Genomic DNA, 7,990 nt, shown 5'->3' on the forward strand with positions numbered 1-7,990 from the left:
AAAAAGAAAGAAAGAAAGAAAGAAAGAAAGTGGTGTTATTAGCCATCAACTTCAAAAATACACTTTTCCCACAATTTTGGCCACTACTGTATAAAAGTTGGTTCTCAGAATTTGTCTAGTTCCACTGCAGGATGAAGCAATGTTGGGATTCCCATAAGCTTCAGAGTATCCAAAATTCTTCCCTTGAATACACAGTAACAGAATTGGGAGAAATATTGGAGGTTTCCCAGTCCAACCCTCGACTCAAGCTTAGGTGTTTTCAGAAGGAGGAGGATGTGAAGTAACTTTGGCTGCTTGTGTAAAAAATTGCCTACTTTTCGGAGTATAAGAAGCATTTCCCCCCTCCCCCTAAAAGAGGGTGGAAATGTCAGTGCATCTTATACACCGAATGCAGCAATTTTTTGCCTCCCAAAACCCCACCCCGTGCGTCCCATTTTTGCGAAAAATGGGCCCATTTTTCACAAAAATGGGATGCGCAAAGGGCTTGGGAGGCCTGCAGAGTGCTCCTGGGGGCTGGGGAGGGCAAAAACGAGATGCGTGAGGGGTTCCAGAGGCCAAAAATGCCCCCCCTTTTTTTTTGCAAAAATGGGATGCGCAGAGGGCTTGGGAGGCCTGCAGAGTTTTCCTGGGGGCTGGGGAGGGCAAAAACTATTTTTTTTGTTTTCTTCTTCAAAATCTTGGTGTGTCTTAAACTCCGGCGTGTCTTATAGTCTGAAAAATACGGTAGCTTATCTTGATGTTAGCAGCTCACTGTCGGTTTCAGTATTTCCAATGCACGAATGAGCACCAGAATGCAGTACTGTTTGGAAACAGGGTGGAAGTCAGCTCACCAACTGTCTTTGGGACTGATCTTCTCCAGAAGATGGCAGGTTGGGAAATATCTCAAGGTCAGTCTTGTCAAGAGAATGGGACAAAAGGGATATTGATTGCTGCTTGGATGGGATTCCATACAAGTTGTATGTTCCATTGCGAACATCTGTAATAACACCCTGAATAACCAGCAGATGTTTTTCTTTTACGTAATGCGGGGCTGTCTCTCTCTCTGACTTCCTGCTAACTTCTGACATCCTCATTATCTCCTGCTGGCAAAGGCTGAAAGAGGCCCCCTGCTACTCCCTGGATGCTCTCCAAATTGCCAGACACCTCAACCACTTCTTTGTTGCTGGTGCCGTGTAAACACTTAACCATGAAGCCACACATGCACACATGCCACAGGTAACGTAGGAGCCTGAGTGGCGCAGCAGACTAATGCTACTGTTATAGGTAGTATTTAGCTTCCAGCTGCCTGCAATTACTGCGAGTTCAATTCTCACCAGGCTCAAGGTTGACTCAGCCTTCCATTCTTTCTAAGGTAGGTAAAATGAGGACCCGGTTTGTGGGGGCAATAAGCTGACTTTGTATAAAATATACAAAAGTATGAAGGCTATTGCTTAACACCTTAACACCCTGAGTCTCCAGAGAAGGGCGGCATATAAATTAAAATTAAAAAACAAACAAAAAAGTATGTCCATACATTTACTGAAGGTCCTGTTCCATTTCCAGGCATTTAAATGTAGCTTTAGGGAAAATGAATAAAATCACGACTTCCACAAGCTTCGCTCTGCTTTTTTTCCCCCCCTTTCCCTCTTGTATCACTACAGCAGGGGTCTCCAACCCCCAGACCATAGTTCACTACCAGGCCGTTTCCAATTCGGAACTGGGCCACACAAGCAGTGTGCTGGTGCGCACAGATGTGTGAACAGCTGAACTTGTGCGAGTGGTGGGTTGATGCGTGTACACATGCACACACAGCTCAAGTCACACAACTCAAGCTGCATGTGCATGCAGACACGCCTGGCCAATGTTCGTGCAAGTTGAACTGCATTCACGCGAGCACAGGTCGTCACTCATGCAACCCGGTTCCCCCTCTCTCCCCCCGACAGCCAGGCCGCCAAATCACAATGATTGGGGACCGCTGCTCTACGGGATACACTAGCTTTGCATTTCTTCTTCCAAATCTTCCTATCCAGAAGTAGACATGCATCTTCCATTTTATTACACTGCTTATTTTATTGGCTCCTTTACTTTAGAAGATACATCCATTGATTGAGGTTTCCTCCAACTTTTCCGCTTTTCTTCTCCCATTTCTCTGGCCGCACAGAAGCAGGACTTCCACTAGAACGCACGAGCTTCTACTGTCTTCACGGTCACCACTTTTTCCCAATCAAGGCTGGTGTGAGTGATGGGCAGCTGTCTCCGAAAATACTTTATGTAGCTGCTGTTCATGTGGTCATACTCTTCCATTATTTTGCTCTGGATCTCGTTTTCCATTTTTTCCACCAGCTTGGCAAAGTCCTTTGCCGTCTGGGCTTCATCGGTGACCAGCAGTGTCTCCTCAGCTTCCTTGACTGCTGTCAGGTGTATGTTGCCATCTTCAAAGTAGTGTGCCTGGATCGTGATGACCCCGATCACCTGCGTGGATGTAGAGGCAGGAGCTAGAGCAAATGTCCATTCCGATTTCCACAAGCCATTCCAGAAGGCAGAAGGTTTGTATCGGTGGCTTTCAATGCAAGCCACAAAAATCTTCCGCATAGCTGTGTCCTTGACGAAGACACTACAAAGCCCATCAGGATAGTGGTTGTCAACATAAAATTTCAGGGCCTCATGGAGGGCTCTCCTCCATAGTTCTCCTTTCTTGTCCTCTTCGGGATGAGCCTGGAAGTCATTTGGTATTCTCCGCAAGTGGTCATACTTGAAGGAGACCTGGTTCTGTGGATCCAGGAAGTTGTTCTCTTCCAGCTCATTGTGGCGAGTCAAGAGGACCTCGCATTTCTTGGTTCGGAGTGGTGTGAAATGGTCCTTGTTGTACACGGCACAGAGACTGGGTGCTTCCTCACACATCATATGATCATCTTCTACCAGCATGCGTAAGTCACTGAAGGCCTCATTAAATTCTCCAGGTGGAATTTGTTTCAAGAGTCTATGCACTACATGGGCTTTCTCTGTCTTGATTTGGGGATGGTCTACAGACAGTAGCTTTGTAGACATCTTGGCCTAGTTTGCAAAGGATGGATCTTGGAATTGTGAACACAGTTGACCTACAGATGAAAAGGACCCAAAGCATTAACGTAATATTAGTGAGGAGAGTAGGTTTTGATGAACTCTGAGAGCTCATTAAATCAAGAAAACTTGATTGTTCAGGTCATCCCCTTTCAGAAGACTGAATTAATAGAGATATGTTGGTGTGATTTAGCTCTTCAACCATCTCTATCTCCCCTAGAATGGGCTAATCTGAGAGAATAGGATAAGATAGGATAGGATAGGATAGGATAGGATAGGATAGGATAGGATAGGATAGGATAGGATAGGATAGGATAGAATAGAATAGAATAGAATAGAATAGAATAGAATAGAATAGAATAGAATAGAATAGAATAGAAAATAGAATAGAGTAGAGTAGAGTAGAGTAGAGTAGAATAGAATAGAATAGAATAGAATAGAATAGAATAGAATAGAATAGAATAGAATAGAATAGAATAGAATAGAATAGAATAGAATAGAATTCTTTATTGGCCAAGTGGGATTGGACACACAAGGAATTTGTCTTGGTGCATAAGCTCTCAGTGTACATAAAAAAAAAAGATACATTCATAAAGCATCATAAGATACAACACTTAATGATAGTCATAGGGTACAAATAAGCAATCAGGAAACAATCAATATCCATATAAATCATAAGGATAAAAGCAACAAAGTTACAGTCATGCAGTCATAAGTGGGAAGAGATGGGTGATAGGATAGGATAGGATAGGATAGGATAGGATAGGATAGGATAGGATAGGATAGGATAGGATAGGATAGGATAGAATAGAATAGAATAGAATAGAATAGAATAGAAAATAGAGTTGGAAGGGACCTTGGAGGTTTTCTAGTCCAACCCTCTGCTTAGGCAGGAAACCCTAAGGACTATTTAAAGGACAGTTTGTGTATTTCAGAAGAGACTGGACAGCCACTTGTCTGGAATGATGTAAGGGTCTTTTGCTTGAGCAGGGAGTTGGACTAGAAGATCTCCAAGGTCCCTTCCGACTCTGTTACTCTGAAATCTGAAAATCCTTTTAATCTGAATCACAATATTATAAGAAAGCAGAGATGGCAGGTGAAAAAAGCTTGGAGCACCCCCAGAAGGTTGGAGGCAACTGTATGCATCTCTTGGTGTCCACAAGGATCCCTTCTTTACTTATTTACTTCTCCAAAAAAACAAATGTTAAAGCTATGTGTTGCTAGACAAAGAAACATCTTCCAGCATGAACTACTTGTCTAAGAATGCTTCTGGGCTGTGATGAAGACCCCAGAGGCAGCCTTAGAAGATAGAAATGGTATAGATGGCCTCAAGGGAGTATTTACTTTAAAAGCATGCCTTCCTGCAAGAAAAACCAATTAACTGCAAGTTATAGAAACACAGGGTATCCTGGGAAGCCGGAGGAGAGAAGTTCTGCAAATTCTCCTCCTTACAGATGATTCATTGGTAGTTGGCCATTCAAACCAAGGTAGCCATTTTGTGAGAGTGCCCACAACAAGCTTCAAAATTTCAACAGTGTCCATCAAACGGTAGGAACAGTGTTATTATTACTCCAACGTTGTACGAGGTGAAACCTCCACTTGGTCTTTTGGATTGAGTAGATTCTGAAAAGGGCTTAAATTTAGGTTGACGCCAGCTTCAGAAGTCATGAGGAATGAAGCCATCCTATTCCACTCTGGGTCTCCTTTCAGGTATTTTTCAAGAATTCCTTAGTTCTTCCTCTTCTTACCTAACCCTTTTCTAGCAAAGAGAAGAACTAGGGGAGACATGATAGCAGTGTTCCAATATTTGTGTGGGGCTCCCCACAAAGATGAGGGGATCAAACTATTTTCCAAAACACCAGAAGGCAAGACAAGAAGCAATGGATGGAAACTAATCAAGGAAAGAATCTACCTAGAACTAAGGAGAAATTTCCTGACAGTGAGAACAACCAACCAGTGGAACCAATTGCCTTCAGAGGTTGTGGGTGCTAGCGGCTTTCAAGAAGAGACTAGACAGTCATTTGTCTGAAATGGTAGAGCAGGGGGTTGGACTAGAAGACCTCCAAGGTCCCTTCCAACTCTGTTATTCTATGTTCCAACCCCTTATTTGCAGTGGTGGGATCCTCCCGATTTAACAACTGGTTCGGTGATTACGCAATTTGCACACGTGTGTGCATGCACAGTTTGAAGAAATCTTCACTTCCTGTTTTTTTTCGGAGGAGTAACACAGCTGATTCGCGTGGCAATCTGCTCTACCGCGCGAAGCAGCTGAGAAGATAAAGGTCAGAAAATAGCGTGGGCGGGCAGGTGGCCCCATCTGTACATCTGGATGAACTGGTTCGCTCCCAACTGATTGTCGGAGCTACCGGTTCTCCCAAACCGGTCTGAACCGGTAGAATCCCACTCTTGCTGATTTGGCTTTTGTTGTTTGAAACCTGACCTGGGACGTGCAACTTCCTGGTTCCAACAGAAGTCCAGAAGAACTTGCTTGCTCTCATTTGATTGCTCCACTGGACTTTGGTTTTCAATCTTGGGTATTCTATGTTTCCTGGCAACCAGGAAATTCCAGTCGGATTCTGACTATTGAGCTGGAAATCAGCTTCAATTCTCCCTCACTTTGTGTGTGTGTATGTGTGTGTGTGTGTGTGTGTGTATCTCCCAGAATTCCCCCAAATCATTCCTTAAGGGTCAGAGGCAAACTTTGTCCTTAAATAATGGGGATTGATTTCAAACTGATCTGAAGGCAAAGCAACAAATAAAAAGCATTCTGGTTTCCAGTAGGCTTAGCACATATATTTTTGGTTGGACTCCTTGGTTTCTTAATTTGTTTTTAACACTTCCTAAAATTCAACACTTGGATGGGGCCCTAATATGGACCTCTCTAAGGAAATTTGTTGTAAAGCTTTTTTTAAACAAGCTTTTGATATGCAAAGTTGGCAAGGCCGGAGGACTTTATGCTGTCTCCTTTGATGGCTACCATTTAGTTTACTTCTGAATAGGTTTCCTATGTGTATTTTTTGCTTTCAAAGATACTTATGTTCTGTTGGGCATTTCTCAGAATAAAAGAAGAAAGTCAATTCCCCAGGAGGAGACTTCTTCGGAATTCATTGACAATTGCGGTGAATATAATGAATAAATTTTTGGTGGCACAGGCAAGGGGTATGGTAATGTGGAAGAAATTATTTCTCCTCTAAAAAAGGAAGCATCTATTTTTTCTATCCATTAGGGTGCTAAAAGAAAAACCAGAGTGGAAGAGTGCAGAAAGCTGAGACAGAAATGGTGGTGGTAATGATAAGACAGTCTAGTTTAATTGTTTGTAATTGGAGAACAAATCTCAAAAATCAGACTGTCTCATTCCAAGTCCTAAAGATTGAATTCCAGCACCCAGATTATTAAAAGATAACCCCTTGGTGCAATCTATTCCTGGCAGACACATCTACCACAACCAACTGCATTACAATTTGCACAGGTGAACTTTCAATGAGCCTTTAAAAGCAATTCCATAAAAATTGCATTTCCTTCCTTCCTTCCTTCCTTCCTTCCTTCCTTCCTTCCTTCCTTCCTTCCTTCCTTCCTTCCTCCCTCCCTCCCTCCCTCCCTCCCTCCTTCCTTCCTTCCTTCCTTCTTTCCTTCCTTCCTAACTTATAGACAAGCTTCAGACACATTCTAGAAACAGGAAAGTCAATATTTAAATTGAGAGAGGAAAACATAAGGAATGGGATCCAGTTTTCTCCTTGTTTGTATATAGTAGGACATGGAAAGGGAAATATGTTTTCATTTTCCAAACATTTATATTCCAGCATATTATATATAATATTATGCAATTGTATTATATATTAGGAAATTGTTTGCAGCAATAGCACACAAGAACTCTCCTGTTTCTAGAACGTGGATGATGTGAAAGTTGAGAATGCCACTGAACTTCCGAGATGGACAAAAATTATAATCTGGCTGTTACCAAAACTCTGAGAAATGTTTATAGTCTTCCACACAAATAAGGTATATTAGTGATATAGATAGATTAGATTGATGATGATGATGAAGAAGAAGAAGAAGAAGAAGAAGATAGATAGACAGACGATAGATAGAAGACAGAGAAGATAGATAGATAGATAGATAGATAGATAGATAGATAGATAGATAGATAGATAGATATTGATCAAATGACAGAGAGACATAGATGATAGATAGATAGATAGATAGATATTGATCAAATGACAGAGAGAGACATAGATAGATGATAGATAGATAGACAGACGATAGATAGAAGACAGAGAAGATTAGATAGATAGATAGATAGATAGATAGATAGATAGATAGATAGATAGATAGATAGATAGATAGATATTGATCAAATGATAGAGAGAGACATAGATAGATTAGGTAGATAGATAGATAGATAGATAGATAGATAGATAGATAGATAGATAGATAGATATTGATCAAATGACAGAGAGAGACATAGATAGATAGATGATAGATAGATAGATAGATGAGAGAGAGAGAGAGAGAGAGAGCGAGTCAGACAGACAGACAGACAGACAGATAGATGAGAGAGAGAGAGAGAGAGAGAGAGAGAGAGAAGAGATATTTTGGGTAATGTGATGCAATACGTTAGTTGGCTTAGAATTTATGCATTTCTTGGGTTCTCAGTGCCTTGATTATGAGGAAAAGATTTTTTTTTTAAATCATTTAAAAAATGACAATTTCATCATACCGAACATTAGCAAAATGCCATCCATATTATAAATCCCAAAAATCTGACATTGGTCCATTATGTAAACTGGGGGTTGGTAAACTATGGCAATTTATCTTGGGACAAGTAATTTTGCAGATTCCATGCTGAACTGAAATGTAATTAGAGATGGACAGAGAACAAGATGAGGGTATGGAAAAGAAAATTGTGGTTTGACTGCAGGCTAAATTAATGCAATATCCCTCTTGTGTGGAA

At 41.4% G+C, this 7,990-nt stretch overlaps 1 pseudogene across 1 annotated transcript; it reads right to left on the reverse strand.

Annotated features, from left to right (window-relative positions):
- Nucleotides 1-2,029: 2,029 nt before the first annotated feature.
- On the reverse strand, nt 2,030-5,577 carry LOC117669878 (F-actin-capping protein subunit alpha-1 pseudogene; annotated as a pseudogene). The gene is made up of 2 exons (XR_015729816.1): nt 5,480-5,577; nt 2,030-3,077 (listed from the first exon to the last, which is right to left on the reverse strand). The product of XR_015729816.1 is annotated as an F-actin-capping protein subunit alpha-1 pseudogene (transcript).
- Nucleotides 5,578-7,990: the final 2,413 nt, after the last annotated feature.

The sequence above is a fragment of the Pantherophis guttatus genome, chromosome 13 (assembly GCF_059756535.1).
Source record: "Pantherophis guttatus breed Tessera chromosome 13, ASM5975653v1, whole genome shotgun sequence".
Lineage (NCBI taxonomy): Eukaryota > Metazoa > Chordata > Lepidosauria > Squamata > Colubridae > Pantherophis > Pantherophis guttatus.